Source organism: Macrobrachium rosenbergii, chromosome 43 (genome assembly GCF_040412425.1).
Source record: "Macrobrachium rosenbergii isolate ZJJX-2024 chromosome 43, ASM4041242v1, whole genome shotgun sequence".
Classification (NCBI taxonomy): Eukaryota; Metazoa; Arthropoda; class Malacostraca; order Decapoda; family Palaemonidae; genus Macrobrachium; species Macrobrachium rosenbergii.
Window position 1 is genome coordinate 571,735 of NC_089783.1, and position 16,460 is coordinate 588,194.

Sequence of the window (16,460 nt, forward strand, 5' to 3'; positions counted from 1 at the left end):
CATGTTTCATAATTTTGCTTCTTGACGCTTACCTTTTGATCGTTTTTATTATGAATTTGATGAAGTGCATAAAACTGATCATTTAAATCTTTAAATTTACATTATGTTCGTAAGACATCATTTAGCATGAGAATAATTTAACCAAAGGTTACCTCTATTTCAAAAAGTTCAATGCCAGAAACACATTCATACATCAATACACACTCACACAAAACGAGCGAGAGCACGCTCACACAAACACACACACACACACACATATACATATACACACACACACACACATGTGTATACATATATATATATATACATATATATATATATATATATATATATATATATATATATATATATATATATATATATATATATATATATATATATATATATATATATATATATATATATATATATATATATATATATATATATATATATATATATATATATATATATATATATATATATATATATATATATATATATATATATATATATATATATATATATATATATATATATATATATATATATATATATATAGATGTGGTGTCATGAACATATTGTAAATAGTAGGTTACATGATAAATTCAGTTTATTCATCAAAATAAATAAATGGTTATTATCAGGTAAGGTTCAAGGACTAAAATTATAAAGTAAATAATATCAAGCTCTATAACGATGCAAAAATAACAGACTTAAATTCTTTTTTTTTTAATAATCATCAATAAGGGTTACAAACTTGTCCAATCCAGCTTGATTTATTATCTGTACGAATGGTAGAAGTGGATCATAATTCTCAATAATATTGCATTTGGTGGCTTTAATTGATAATGAATAAAATGCGAAAACATCCGATAGTATTCAAACCCACTTTAGAAATTGTTTTTCGTAGAATAACTCACAATTTGGTAAGGGTTTTCAGAACCAACACGCAACTGATTTACGTGACTTTCACTCTCTCTCTCTCTCTCTCTCTCTCTCTCTCTATGGAAAATATTACTTTGTTAATGGCTTCATAATTTCGTTTGATGTTTAATATAACAGGAAGCACTGAAACGGTCAAAATGATCATAGCTAAATGCTGAAAATGGTTTTTGTCAATAAAATTAACGTATGAAATAATATGTTACTCAATAAAACTATTTCTGAATTAATCATCTACCGTTCCCATTCAAAGGGTAAATGTCAGAATCGTCCGCTGACAGATATTCCTTATCAGTTGCACATTATCAGTAGTGTCAGGGCCATCAGGTGTGGAGAAACGCATAACTAAGCAGATGCACAAGATCTCGTTCTGAGACGTTTGTTCGAAAAGTCGAAGTAAGAGCCTTGTGTCTCAGAATCGCTCACTGCTTCCATCAACAAAAAGAGAAATGATACAAATTGTCGTTATAAAAATGTCACAAGTACATTTGAAAGAGTAAATTATGACACTGAATGCATTTAAGAATAAATGATTTAAACACAATTATTCATGTGCTGTGGATAACTGAGACAACAGCGTAAATGAATCTACTATTATGAAGTAGATGAATATAAAATAATACTTGATCCTTGATTTTTTTTTTAATTAGATAGCCGTACTGATCATTGTGGAGGAATATCTCATATCTGCAATGCATTGGAGTGATATGTAACCGTCTCCTTGTTTTGAGAGTAACTGGATCCGAGAAATCTCTTGAACCTGGCTGATACAGTTTATTTATATTGATAAGATAAAAAAAAATAATGATTAAAGAATAATGTGGGGTAGTAAATACATTTGAAATAAGAAATTTCTAGAGACAGGTTGTTATTAAAGAAATGACTAAACGTTAAATTAAATCTTTATGTAAGCAACACTACTATATTCTTCAATATTGACGACGCTTATTTTTCTAATGCACTTTAGCTCTTTACTAGTATATCTTATTCTGTCCCACCACCTGACTCCCGATATTCTTCCTAAATCTTTCTAAAATCGACAACAAAATATTTCCACTATAGTTTCATTTTCATACTATGATTCCTTTTTGTTTAGCAGCAGATATCGTATTTAATCTTAACTTTGGCGTGCAATTTCATTCTATTTGACTTCCAGTCTCCCTCAGTCATCCCACTGTTTGGCTTACTGGGTCACGAGGCAAAAACTTTTGGTGATAACCCAGACATATCTTTTTGTTTGATAATGTTAACAAGCAGAAAAAACAAACAAGATGAAGCAAAAGAATAACAATTTTGGCGTCAGCAACAAATTCTCGTGAGAAACGTAGCAGCCATTTTCTTTATGGAAACTAGCCAACCGATGCTTTTCAGTTATGTAAAGTAACTGAGATACACTTTCGACATTTTAATAGATGACTGATCGTCATGTATAATATTCCAGATAAACTCGTGCAGTTAAAAAATATCGTCCCTCTTTCCAGAATAATATAATAGAATAAAGTAAAAGAGTTTGGCTGTTCGACTGGAATAAAGAGAACGATTCCCAGGTCATGCACAGTGGATCAGGACTTTTCTCGATCAGTTTCTTTCACTCAGTTTTCATCAGAGTTCCGATAATGTCTTTTTAAGCCCGTAGCTATTTTTGAACGAAAACGAATAGAAATCGTTGATTTTTTTAATATGCGTTTGTGTTTTAACTGGTGAATATAAAAAAAATATATATATCAAAATTATCAAGAAATGGAGAATGGACGAACAAAAATTCTGAAACTCAAAGATCAAAAATTGCGTCCGAAATTTCTCTTAACAGAACGGAATTCATAAATCGAAATTCTTTTCTTGCAAATGATTCTTTAATTTAGCAATGATTTATTTATAGGCTTTCATTAATGGAAAGCTGTTACTAGAGTTTTGATTCAGTTAAAAAAACTTTAATTATTGCATCGAAAATTTTCTGTTGAATGATTGGTAAGTTTTACATTTCACCCTTCTCCAATGTACAGTATTAGGAATCCATTGATAAGTGTGAAGATGTGCTGGGAAATATACTTCGTGGCTGGGGCACGTGTAAGTGTAAATACTCACGAGCATCGCGTCGTATAGTAATTTCACCAAAGACGTAAAAAACAAAAACTATCTCTCTTTTGTGGCATCGAAATAATATTTCTTTGAAGTTGGTAGTTTCCCATTTCCTTTTGGTAATTACCATAAAATTGTGTAAATGTATTGCATTAGGTGTCTACTTTATTAATGAGATTGCTTAAGTAACCAAGCAGGTTCATTCATGCGGACAGGCAGCATTAATACAACCTTGATTTATAATAAAATCATATACAAAGAGAGGACACACTGCAGCACTGAGGCTTCAGACGAACGTGGTTAACATTCATTCGTTGCATTAATTCTAATTACCTGTAAATCTTTAATAAACAACCAACATCTACAGTGAAGTCAGGAAGAATCGTTTAGGAAGCAGCTTGCGTGTTTGTGATGATTCCGATGTTGCTATTTTTGATAATATTGTTAAATTATGTCTGTGGTTTTTATTCTTCAGAATATAAAACATTATAATAGTTATCTTTAGAAACATTCCTTTTTCTATTTTTTATCGATATTTTTTTTACCTTGCCAGCTTTATCACCTTTTGTTGTGTTTCCATGCTTTATATCCTGATATCAAAGAAAATACCTCTCAACATATATTTTCCAAGCAAAAATTATTATGTTCTTTATAGTTACACGACACGACGAGGAAAAGATAAAAATTGTATGCTATAATTAAACGAACGTCTCTCTTTTCTATTACGGACCAGGAGTTTCCTGGAAAAGAAGATATTGTGAACTTTTTCCCATTTTTCTAATTACTCATTTTTTTTTATGGAGAAACAAAATCTCATTTCATCCTTTCCTTTTAGATCTATACTGCTGAAAAAACATTAAAAAAACATATAATTGTAAAGAAGCAATTTTGTGAACAGAATTAGAGCACACTGTTAAATGTAGGAACTCTTGTATTGAAATATAAAAAACAATTACTCTCCTGTAAGAAGAAACGATGGGGGTGAGAAGGGGGCGACATGTAAAAATAACCGAAAATGAAAGATATTAGTTTCTAACTCTAATCCATAATATTTGAGGTCGCTGAAATGAATAGTAACAGCCCCGATGCCCTTTAAGTCCAAGTTCAGGCCCGACAGGAAGGGTTGGGGGTGAGAAGGGGTGAAAAATAAAATGTAAGTAATGCTGGGCAATGTAATTGAAGCCACTATCTTAACAGGAAAGGGAGAGAGTGAGAGAGATAGAGATTGAGAGGGAGAGAGAGAGAGAGAGAGAGAGAGAGAGAGAGAGAGAGAGAGAGAGAGAGAGAGAGTAGAGGGGTTGTTAGGGAGGAGAGAGAGAGAGAGAGAAAGAGATTTTATTGGTTGCCATTCAGAGTTTGTTTATATATATATATATATATATATATATATATATATATATATATATATATATATATATATATATATATATATATATATATATATATATATATATATATATATATATATACTAGCTGACCAACCTGGCGCTGCCCAGGCAAACTCTGAATGACAATCGATAAACTCTCTCACTCTTTCTCTCTTTTCCTCTTTCTCCTCCCCTAACACCCTCTGCCCTCTCTCTCCTTCCTCTCCCCTAAATCTCTATCTCTCACTCTCTCCCATTTCCTGTTAAGATAGTTGCTTCGATGGGCCTATCACAAGACCCGAGCTGGTCAACAATGGCTCAACTCCATGATGTGCACTGGGTTAGAGGACCAGTTTAACAGGATGATGCTGGAAGATTTCTTCCAGTGTGCTCCTGGGTCCATTGCTGTTTACCTCAACAACAAGCAACCCAAAATACTCATGAAAGGCTGTTGTACGGCTGACAATTGGAATTCCTATAACCCATCTTCCAGCACATCTCACTGGTGCATAGTGCCACCCAGACATCTCTCAGGTCCAGCTTGCCCAAAGAATGGACTCCCCTCCAAACCTCAAGTATGTAACCAGTGCCACAAAAAGGGGCATTCAGAACCTGAGTGCTACTTCAGAGGGGGAGCTATCAAGAAGCACCCTTCTAAGCCATTCAAGACCCCAAATGGCACCACTCTCTCCACTGATAAGCACTTCTCTCCACTCTCAGTCACCATAGGTATGCAAGCCCATCCAAGTGGCCCCTGTAAAAACTGTGGTGATCCTGGACAATATAGTGCCAGATATGCTGCCTGCCCAAGCATGGTACCACTACCAAGAATGTCAACTTCATCATTGCCACGTCCGCTGCAGGCATTCCTCACCCTGAGAGGGTGGAGACTCAGACCGTCTCAGTGGCACCCGTTGATGGCTCTAGCTTGCCAGTTGATCTGTCGGGCAAGGTGGACACCGCATCAGACATCTGTCTGATTGATCGGACTTGAGTGCCAGCCAGTGCCATTGTAGATGAAAAGACTTGGACAATGACTTGGGAGAAGGTTTTACTGAATCATTCCCTACAGTCGAGCTCCAGGTCACACCATAGGGTACTCAAGCTCACCGCATTGGCATGGTGAGAAGAATTAGGCATGGAATCGAGTTTCTGTTGGGACGAGACCTCCTCTGGGAATGTCCTCTCCCAACTCCCCTCCATTGCCTGGCTACCTCCGCAGTGGAGGCAATGACTGTGACATCACCTGACAACAACACAGCCACATTGGAGGGAGTGCCACCATCAACAGAATCACCTTCTGCCTGCCTAACTGGTCAATGAAAGGGGCACTCCCAGTGCAAATCAAAGCCAAGTCCTCCCTCCTCACAAAAGAACAGCCACCAAAAACCTCCTCCCTCACAGCAAAAGGAAACTAGCAAGACACAGTACCACTGTAAGGCATCCAAAATGAAAGGGCACTCCACGAATCAGTCAGGATGCCCCAACAAGTAACGCACAGCTGTCACCAAAACCAAAAACATTCCTGGAGGCTCTGACCTCCCCCAGGACAGGGATCTCTGTCGCAGCCCCACTCAGGCTCACCTAGGGGCTTTGAACCCCTGGGTTCCTCATCAAACAAAACTGACCAAACATCTCTGCCAGTGCCACTTGAGCACTCTGAGCAGTGCCAGTCTCTGTCCCCAGCAGACATTAAGCAATTACCGGAATTGAACCCTGTGCCTGGCACTGATCCTCCCTTGGGAGATCCACCCAATTTAACTGAGTTGGTCATTGCCAATTGTGAGCCTCCATCACCTGATAATCCTTCATCATCACCTCTGTCCTAAGAGGATGAACTCCGGTGGACCCTACTGCTACACCTCTGGTCAACCAGGAACTGTCCTGCCGTGATGCAGAAGCTGTTACCACCCTTGTTTTGGTTGTTGCAACAGCCAGAGTAGGGAGCCTCCCAGTAGCCTCTAGGGTTACCCCTGACTTCACTCCCAATGGCACTTCTGGTCTTTCCCCAGGGTTGGTGCCTTCATCACCTCCTAGGACTGTCGTAGGTAAACCTTGGAGTAACCCGAAGAAGAAGAGAAAGGGGCAGAAGAGATCCAATTAGCCTACTAGAGCCATGGGCTCTTCTTGGCAATCATTGTCCATTGAGACACATACATAACATCCTGACAAGGTCATGTAAAATAGTACTAACCTCAAAATTGTAATAGAAAGAATTTTGTTAATAGAGTAATGATAAAGTATTCTCCATATATTAGAGCTAATAAGCTCCTACCACTCTTGGCACAGTGCTTCAGTTAGTGGAGCATACCAGGCATCCCAAAACCCAGAGGAGTTGCTAGAGTACCTCTGTCATGGGTTACTACTAGGTCAAATGAGATGGCATGTGTTAGAACTGTTCTCTAGCCTCGTAAGTGAAGGATCTGTCCTAGCCACTCAGCCATGGCATTGCACTCATTAACCCTTCAAGTTGCTCATTCTTTAACATGTTTGTGTATATCGGTGACTCTCAACCTGTGTGCTGAGGCACCCTCCTGTGCCGCAAAATATCCCCAGGTTGCCGCTAAAATGTCATGGACAGGTATATGACATATATATATATATATATATATATATATATATATATATATATATATATATATATATATATATATATATATATATATATATATATATATATATATATATATATATATATATATATATATATATATATATACAGTATATATATATATGTGTGTATATATGTATGATTACGCGTGTATGTGTGTGTGAAGAGCACATTCCCTTTACAAGATAATACAAGTACTATTACACGTAAGCCTCCCATCTGTACCTCGGCTAGCTGCTCTGTTCCCCTCCCAGCGTTCATCTAAGCTGCGTGGGAGGAAGATACCGTTAACAGTGTATCTTTGACCATCTGTGTATGTTATTAGTGTGGCGGTAATAAGTTTGACCCTTGGAAAACATGGAAAAGTTTATTATAAGAAAACGCAAGTATCTTCTTGACACTGACAGCAGCAGAGGTGGAGTGGAAGTTGATAATGATTCACAAGGTATACATGTTGAAGACACTGGAAATGAAGCAAGATTAATCACTGTAAGCCAGCCTTCTTGTTCATACCCGACAGTGGAAAGTGATGTGATGCTTCAAAGTGAGATTAGTTGTGCAGGTCCAATCAGGGAAGGTGAAGTGACAGCTGAAACCTAGTCCAGTCCTTCAGGTCCAACGGTGGCTTCAGCACGTACACATAGCAGCAAGGCCATCCACAGTAAATAATTTCGCTTGTATAACAAAAGTTATCTAGATCTTGGGTTTATTTACTGTGACGATGAGTTTGGTCCAAGACCAAAGTGCGTTGTTTGTGGCATTGCGCTGTCAAATGAATCTATGACACCTATGAACATGAAAAGACATCTAACAACAAAACATAATCACCTCTTTAAGAAACCTGTGGATTACTTTAAAAGACTTTTGAAAGATATCGAACAACAAAGGTTTGGGTCTGACAAAAAAGTTAACAGAAAAAAACACAGAAAGCAAGTTATTTAGTGGCAGAGCAGACAGCAAAACAGAGTCATATTGTCCTCCAACTTGTCATGCTGTAGGGAAAACTTTGTTTAGTGATGAGGCTGAAAAAGAAGTAAAAAAATACCTCTCTCGGACGACACTATTGGTAGACAAATCAAGGGTACGTCGTCTGACTATGAAGAGACTATCAGTGAGCTTATGAAAGATAAAATGTATGTTCTGCAAGCGGAGGAGTCAACTGATATAGGAGGTAAAATCCCAATTAATAGTGTTCATCAGATATATTGCTGATAATAAAATAATTGAAAGTTTTTGTGCTGCAAAGAACTTGCGCAAACTTCAGGATGGGACATATTCTCTTCAGTAGCAGAATATTTCAAAGAAAAATAGGGCAGACGAGGTAACTATGTGTGTGAATTTGCACAGATGGCTGTCCATCTATGGTGGGATCAGTAAAAGGTTTTTGTCATTAGCACAGAAGGAAAACCCACACCTGATTACAACACATTGTTTCTTACATTGTGAAAATCTTATTGCAAAGACACTTGGACAGGAATTAAAGCTTGTGCTTGAAAATGTTGTAAAGATGGTAAACTTCATAAAGAGCAAACCAAAGCAGACAAGACTGTATTCCATTCTCTGAGAAGAAATGAGATATACCTTCGAAGGCCTTCTCCTCCATACAGAGATCTTCACGAAGGCATACACAGACGGAATTCGTCAAGAAGGCAGGAGGAAACAGCTGTCAGGAATGAGCAGCAGCACCGTGTTACCTGAGGGACTGTCACTTTGGGAGATTAGCTCGACAGTTTCAGAAGTCCATTAGAGAAAAGCACCAAGTCCAGTACCTGTGCTTGAATCGCTCTCTCTCTCTCTCTCTCTCTCTCTCTCTCTCTCTCTCTCTCTCTCTCTCTCTCTCTCTGATAATACTATGCTTATAAGTTGTTAACTCCGGCCTGCTCCTTCCCGAAAGCTAACACACGCCAGTAGCTGTTTCTGGACGTGGAAGAAACTACACTTCCATGAAGCCAAGGATATTGCAGGGATTTGAAATACACGAAGATAAGTACAAAGCTAACACAATTGGGGCAAGGCGGGAGGGAAAAAGTACAGGAGCTTTAACGAGTTAACATAGGGGAAAAATATATACTGCACTTTTAAAATGTCATAAGTCTGAAAGAAGAAATGTTACTCAAATTCATAAAGGTAATTATATGAATTTGCCTTCTTTAAGTTACTGCCCAAATTAAATGTACTCTGTCGCTAATGTACTGTTTTGGTACTATTGCATTATGACGTCTTGCAGAACCTTATATTCTCCTTTTGCAGAAGCTATACTTTAGGAACTGAATATCTTGTTGAGGTAAAGAGACAGTTACATATATACTGTATAACAATAACAGTGAATAATATTATATCTCTAAAGTCAGTGAAATTAAAATCAGCAGCCATAAGAGGCAAAAGTGACCAATTGAAAATATATTAAGATCAGATGGAGTTCCTTATGGAAAGTGTCGTATATTCAAGCTGTGCTGTTTTATATTGGTACTTTGGTATTTAATTAGTTGATTTCTTCTTTTAAAGTGCCTTTTTCCCATTTGTATGGGGTAAGCAGTTGATTTATAATATAAAGTTAAGGATGCGCATGAGTAGGTAAGTATGCATACTTAGACAAACCTTGATGTCCTGGACAATAAATATACGTGCTTACGTCCATAATTACACACGCACACACACACACACACACACACACACACACACACACACACATATATATATATATATATATATATACTCGTATATATATATTGTCAAGGATATACATACCCCCCTCCTGTAAATTTCAAAGCATCATTTAATTTTGAAATAATCTGCTATTCATTTGACTGTCGAGCCGGGGAAATTGGCGAGCGTCGGACAGAACTAAGCATATTTGAACCAGATAATAGCCGTTAGCACCTGCGAGAGATAGGCCTCATACGCCCCCAAATCGTAAAATCCAGAGAACAATGAAAACCCCCTTTTCCACCCCCATCATGCGATGGGGAGGCATGTAGGTATAGGGAAGGTCAAATAGGCATATCGAGGCTAGGGGGGAAGTAGGATTTTAATCTGTAAGCACTTAGTCCTAAGACCTTCTTTCCTCTGTTTTGTTTGCTGGCGTATGACTCCTTGCAGGTACGGTTGTCCCAAAAGTTCGAATTTCAAGACGCCATGTTCTGGAAGCAAGCAGATCCTCCTGTGACCTCATCAGTAGCGCACGTGCTGAATCCTTTTTCCGCTCTGCTGGTTGAACTGACTTCAACGGACAGCTGGGACGATTGTTAGGCACCCACAATGGTCATACAAGGTTCGTACGTTGCAAGTAGTCAATAGCCAGCCCTTTCCCTTTTTACTTAAACTCCTTAAAATTCCATTTCTTTAAACTTTAACTCCTTCCTCCACAAAGCAATCCTCCTTTGTACGAGTCCTGCCTTGCCTCCCATATCTCACCATTTACGTGCCTTGAATTCAAGTAAAGATCCCGTGATAATCATCAATTATCCCTCCCCCAGTGCAATCTAGGGGCTATTTAGGTTAAGCAATACCAGTGTTAATTTTCTCTTTGTGTGAGTGCGATCACGTGTTCATTGTTAGAGCCCACCCAGCTACGATTACCAGATTGTGCCTATGTGATTTCATTATAATTATCTGCTGGGCTACGTAGTGGTTAATATTTAGGTGTGTGGGGTATCTCCATTTATAAGGGGGATTCCATTCCCTTCAGTGTGTCTCCGTGGTTAATCTGGGACGTCTCTTTCAGGAGAGACAAGCGGCTGATCGCACTCCATGCTCCAGATAGTCTGCCACCCCAAAATCCTGAAAATTCCTGGTCGCAGTCATTACCAAATCCGTTGTGGCCCGAAAAAGTTCATATGAATTATTCTCCCATGCTGGAGTTCCATTATTTGCATTTTCTGAGACTATTTCGTGTAATCAGTGCAAGACTAAATGTTATTATTATCATTGGACTGATTGTATTGCACATTGGCCCCATTATAAGTCAACTTGCTTGTTGCCAATCATTGCATTATTGTTCCATGTGTCCTATTAATGAGTCTGCCCCTTAGTTATCGTGTTGTTTTGTTGTCTCATTGCTTGCTTACTAAAGTCTCTGTAAATAAACCCCTGTAAATTTGTAAAAGAATTCTAATTCCCAAATGGCGACCTTCCTCATTCAATTGTAAATCCAGAAAAATCTAAGGTAAGTTTTAAAATAGCTTTTCCTTTTGCTCATAAGCTGGGCTTTCTTGGTTTCGTGGCAGCATCAATATAAGCTTTGTTTCAGTTTCTCACCAACCAAGACCGTCCAGTTTATGACAGTGACGACCAATTGCCAGGATTAGCCTATTAGCGTTAATTAGCCTCACTATTAACCTAGACTAGAAAAAACAAGGAATATATAATATCAATTATTTCAATTCATGGTAATCATTTCATTATTCAAGAGCACAGGAAAGCGATCGGAGCCAAGACCTTTGGTAAACAGAGTGTGTGCATGTTTGTAATATTAAGGGAATCAGAGAAGTGATATTTTAATATTTTTTTAAAGAAAAGCAACAATTCTCGTATCGTATAAGCGTTCATAACACAGGGGAATGCATAGGGTTCTTATATTAGCGACAACAGAGAGGTAGGCGTGAAGTGTCCGCCCCGCAAAATTTTTAGTGTGTAGGATAAAGTGTTGAGTTGCTAGACAAATGAATATAGGAATTAGGAAGTGTTTAGTTAGGAATTTTGCATGTGTAAGCTAGAACCAGGAGCTAAGAGTTTATTTCGAATAGTTACTGCAAAGAAAATGTACATTTCTTGGTTAGTGATAAATTTTTAAATAACCATTAGCTTACAGGAACCGTATAGCGATATCTGGCATTTATTCGGCTAGCAGAAACGGTGTGTTCAAAATGGCGCATGCGTAAACTGTCCCAGTTTTGGAGAAATAAAAAACAGTTCCAAGCGTAGTTATTTAACGACCCTCCCAATGCATATTAAAGTATATTAATGTAAAGTAAAGACAGTGCTGACATTCAAAGTTAAATAATTCATTTCACATTTAAAACCCGCATTTAGCAAGAAAATGCAGTTTTGATTTTTTCCATCCAATTCCACTTCGTCCTGTCGCATGACAAAGCAAGAGCCTACGATCAGCTGTTCCACGCGCGTAGTCGTTCCCACAACGTTCGTTCAAGGAACGAGCCTCCTCCTTGTGTGCTTAACGAAACTCGGGAAACTTTGTGAAACAATTTGAAACACCCTTGCGTACCATACCCTAAGCTTTTTGTTGCATGCAACAGTAGCCATTCCATAAAGAATTAAAACCTTAACTTAACGTAATTCCTCAGAAGACTGTATTTTCTCTTGAGACTAAAAGAGACCCACTTTAACAAATTTTATAACAAATACGTTCCATTCCATAACGCTCACCGAGAGAGAGAGAAATTTTTTTTCTTCCCTTCTCTTCCCTCTCGCATTCATTCATTTTAACACGGGACCGACATAATTTACTTACTAGTTCGGGAATCAACTCACAAATTATAAAAGGCAGACACAAAGAATTATATTAAAACTTAATCAGGGAATTTCAAATTCATTACCCATTTAAATTTTATCATATAAACAGTGCGTAATTTCTGAACGCTTGTGTTTAGCGGAGTAATCAAGCATACCAGCTTTTCCTTTCCAAGTGCTTCAGCTCAAACCATTTATCGTATGCTATAAAGCGTATATATATTATACCTAGTGACGTGTTCCAACTGGAGTGCGGGAGTGGGAGTATATCTTATCTCAGACATGCTTGTTGCAAGTGCTAAAAAAACACTGCACATTGTGCGCCTCCCTCGTAGCCTACCTGTCATGTCAGGCAGCGCCCACTAGTTCTCATAACTAGCTACCCACTCGTGTCACATCCAGTTTCCATTCCTCTCAGTGCCCCTAATCTGCGGCACTGCTAAGCACCCCAATCACTGAAGCACTTATCTTTCTCCTTTCACTTTCCTATCTCTTCCCTTCTGCTGGAGTTTCTCATTTACCTTTTTACTCCCTACTTACCTTCTGCTCAGGCAGAGTACCTCACCTTCAGTGCCAATTCATGCACTGACATTTTGCATTGCTCCACGGAGTGCAATGCACAGTGCCACCCAACCAAAGTCACCTATTATAAGCCACTGCACCTGTATTGAAGAAACAGAGTGCCATACAACCGGTGTTTCCGCCCATAAGGACCGCAGCTCCTTCAGGAACACCTCATTAACAGTGCATCCGCCCATAATAACCATAGAGCCTTCAGGAGCAGTCCATTTGCTAGTGTATCTGCCCAAAAGGACTCAGACTTCCTTCAGGAACGCTTTCCCCTAGTGTGACATTCGCACGGCACAGTCATCCACAGTGCCACCTCATTCAAAGGTGCCACTCATTGAAGTGCCACTAATCTAAGGACACTTCCTCATTTTCACAAAACCTTTTCCTCCGGGAACACCCAAGTAACTCACTCAGCACCCCTTCCCCATCAGCAACATGTCAACCTAGGAGCACCAATATTTTAGGAATATAGGGAAGGTGGACAGTCTTTCCGGCCAGCCCCTTCAAAAGTTTGTAAGGGAACAGATTGCTGAGAAGAGAAAGTATGAAGAAGAACAAAGACAGCAAGAAGAAGAAAGAGAAGAGTGAAGAAAGCAGCAAGAAGCTGAGTAGAGGAGGGAAGAAGAAGACAGGAGACGACAACATGAACTAGCCCTCAAGGAAAGTGAGCTGGCACTCTTAGACAAGGAGCTCGAGTTGGAGAGAGTCAAGAAGGAAAATCACCGAAGCTCTAGCAGCCCAACAAGCATCCAGCCTCACCCCATTTGCACCAAATACCTCCCTCGCAACAGTCAATGACCTCGTTGGCAAATGGACAGAAGATGAGCCAGAACAATGGCTCGAAGAGATCGAATTCCTCTTCGAGACCTATGACGTTAGCCTGGCTGAGAGGGCCTTACTGCTTACCAAGCACCTGGACGGTAAGGCTAAGGCCGCCCACCGAGCATTGGAAAGAGATCAACGAGGAGACATGGCTGCCGTCCGTGAGGCCATTACTAGGGCGTATGAAATTACTCCTGAGAGGTGGAGACAACGATTCCGAGGTATGGCCAAGGACGCCGGCTGGTCCTGGACCGAATGGGCCTGTCACAAGACTCAGGCTGGGACCCGTTGGTTCGAATCCCTGCGGTGCAACACATTCGAGGATGTGTTCAACCGGACCTTGCTGGAGGACCTCTTCCAGTGTGCGCCCGGGCCTCTGGCTGTGTATCTTAGTGATAAGCAGCCAGCCACCCTCAAGGAAGCCTGTTGCTTAGCTGATGCTTGGGAAATGTACACCCTCCCACAGTACCTTGCAGCGCAAAATAGTACCACCCGGACACCTCTCGGCCTTCAATCGCCCCAGAAATGGACCACCTAGAAGGCCTACGTGCACCATCTGCAAGAAGTACGGTCATACTGAAGCAGACTGCCACTGCAGGGACAATAATCAACCGGGCAACAACCCTCGGCAGCCCACCAATAACCGTCCCTCTTCCTCTCCTAATTCAGTACCAGCTTCCCAGCACTCTGTCACTGCCGGGAAATCATCCTATCCCCGGGGCCCTTGCCGAGACTGTGGAGCTTCAGGACACTCTACCTCAGGGTATCCTGCCTGCCCAAAACATGTGGTCGTTCCCAGGCATGTCCACCTGATCAGTACCACATCCTCTCTGGCTGAGCCACCAGAAAAGGCTCACCCTGAGCAGTTCTGGACAAAGTCCGTCACCATAGCCCCTCTAGATGAGTCTAGCCTAATAGTGAACCTATCGGCTACTGCCGACACTGGCTCGGATATTAGCCTGATCGATAGGGCCAAAGTGCCAGCCAGTGTCTTCATAGATGAGGAAGTCAGGTGGACGGTAACCTGGGTAGACCAGCAATCCATAACTGTTCCCACCGTCGAACTCCGGGTGATTACCGACTGGAGCATTGAAATTCACCGCCTGGGCATAGTGAACCGCATCAGGCATGGGTGGAATTCCTGCTGGGACGGGACATCCTCTGGGGATGCCCCGACCTCCATCATACTATTGCCTGACTGCCTCCGCCAGTGAGGCCGTGCCAGAACCTCCTGAGTGGGACACAGCCTCTGTGACAGCTGTGCCACCCCTCAACCCAACCTTCCATTCGCCCAAAAGCAACAGAACCGGACCCACCAGCATCAAACACATTCTAGTCCTAGTCCGCGGGTCTCGCGACCGGACAGCCACCAACGCATTACTCCCTCATCACAACAGGATCGCACAAATTACCGCTGCAGGACCTGCAACGTAAGGGGTCACTCCGAGATATGGGCAAAGTGCCCCAGTAGGCTAGCCACAGCGGCTAACTCCACCGAAACAAGAGGCCCAGTCCCCTCACCAAGACAGGAATTGCTGTCCAAAATCATGCCAGGGACCCCAAGGGGTCTTGATCCCCCGGGTCCCCTTTCAGCTTTGTCTGACACCAATTTGCTGCCAGTGCCACTTGCAAGCACTGGTCAGTGCCAAGCTCCACCCATCTTGGTTGGATGCTCCCTGCCAAGCGTACTTTCCGAGCCTAGCCCTGAGTTAGTGCCAGTGCCGGACCCCGAACATGACTCGGATCCTCCTATGGGAGATCCACCAAATCTCACAACCGTGATCATCGCACAGTGCGAACCTCCGACCCCTGGTGTTTCTTCTTCCCACAGTCTTCCACCTGCTGAGGACGACCCTCTGGCAGGCCTGGACATTACCTCTTTTCTGGTCGACCAGGAACTGTCCGGCCAGGACGCAGACGCTGGTTCTCTTCCCACGACGGTTGTCGCAGCAGCCGAACTAGGAGGCCAGCTCATAGCCATTGAGGCTGCCCTTGATCCTGCTCCTGATGGCACTCCTGGCCATTCTTCAGAGTCAGTATCCTCATCGCCCTCTAGGAATGGCCTAGCCTGACCCTGGAGGCCCCCGAAGAAGAAGAAAGGGCGGAAGAAATTCACTTAGTGAGTCAGAGCCATAAGCTCTCTTGGCACTCATTCCCGTTGGCACAGTGCCGCTTCCATCTCAGAGCGATCCTGGCACCTGCCCAGAGAGGGTAGCCTGTGTAACCTCTGAGCCCGTACCATTAACCATTAACATTTTAGGCCTTTGCACTACTAACCCTTTTCCAACTAACCTCCTGCCAACCCACTCTAGACTCAAACTGATACATTACTTAATCATACATTGTGAATTACCCTTCAGGTTCATCATGTTTCAATTTGTTGTGCGTTAATCATAAAGCGTTGTGCTGAGCCTAATTCAGTGCGTGCCATTCGTTAGTGCCAGTTCGTTCAGTGCCAGAGTCGTGGGGATAGTAGGTTAAGTTAGGTTAGGTGTTTACAGTGTGCATTTGCTTAGGCAAAGGTTTCTCCCATCCTCCAAGCCAGCTAGTAGCCGTATCCATCCCCTCAGGTAGGTTAGGCCTGTAAATTAGCCAATTCAGAACCCCTCTTAGCAGTT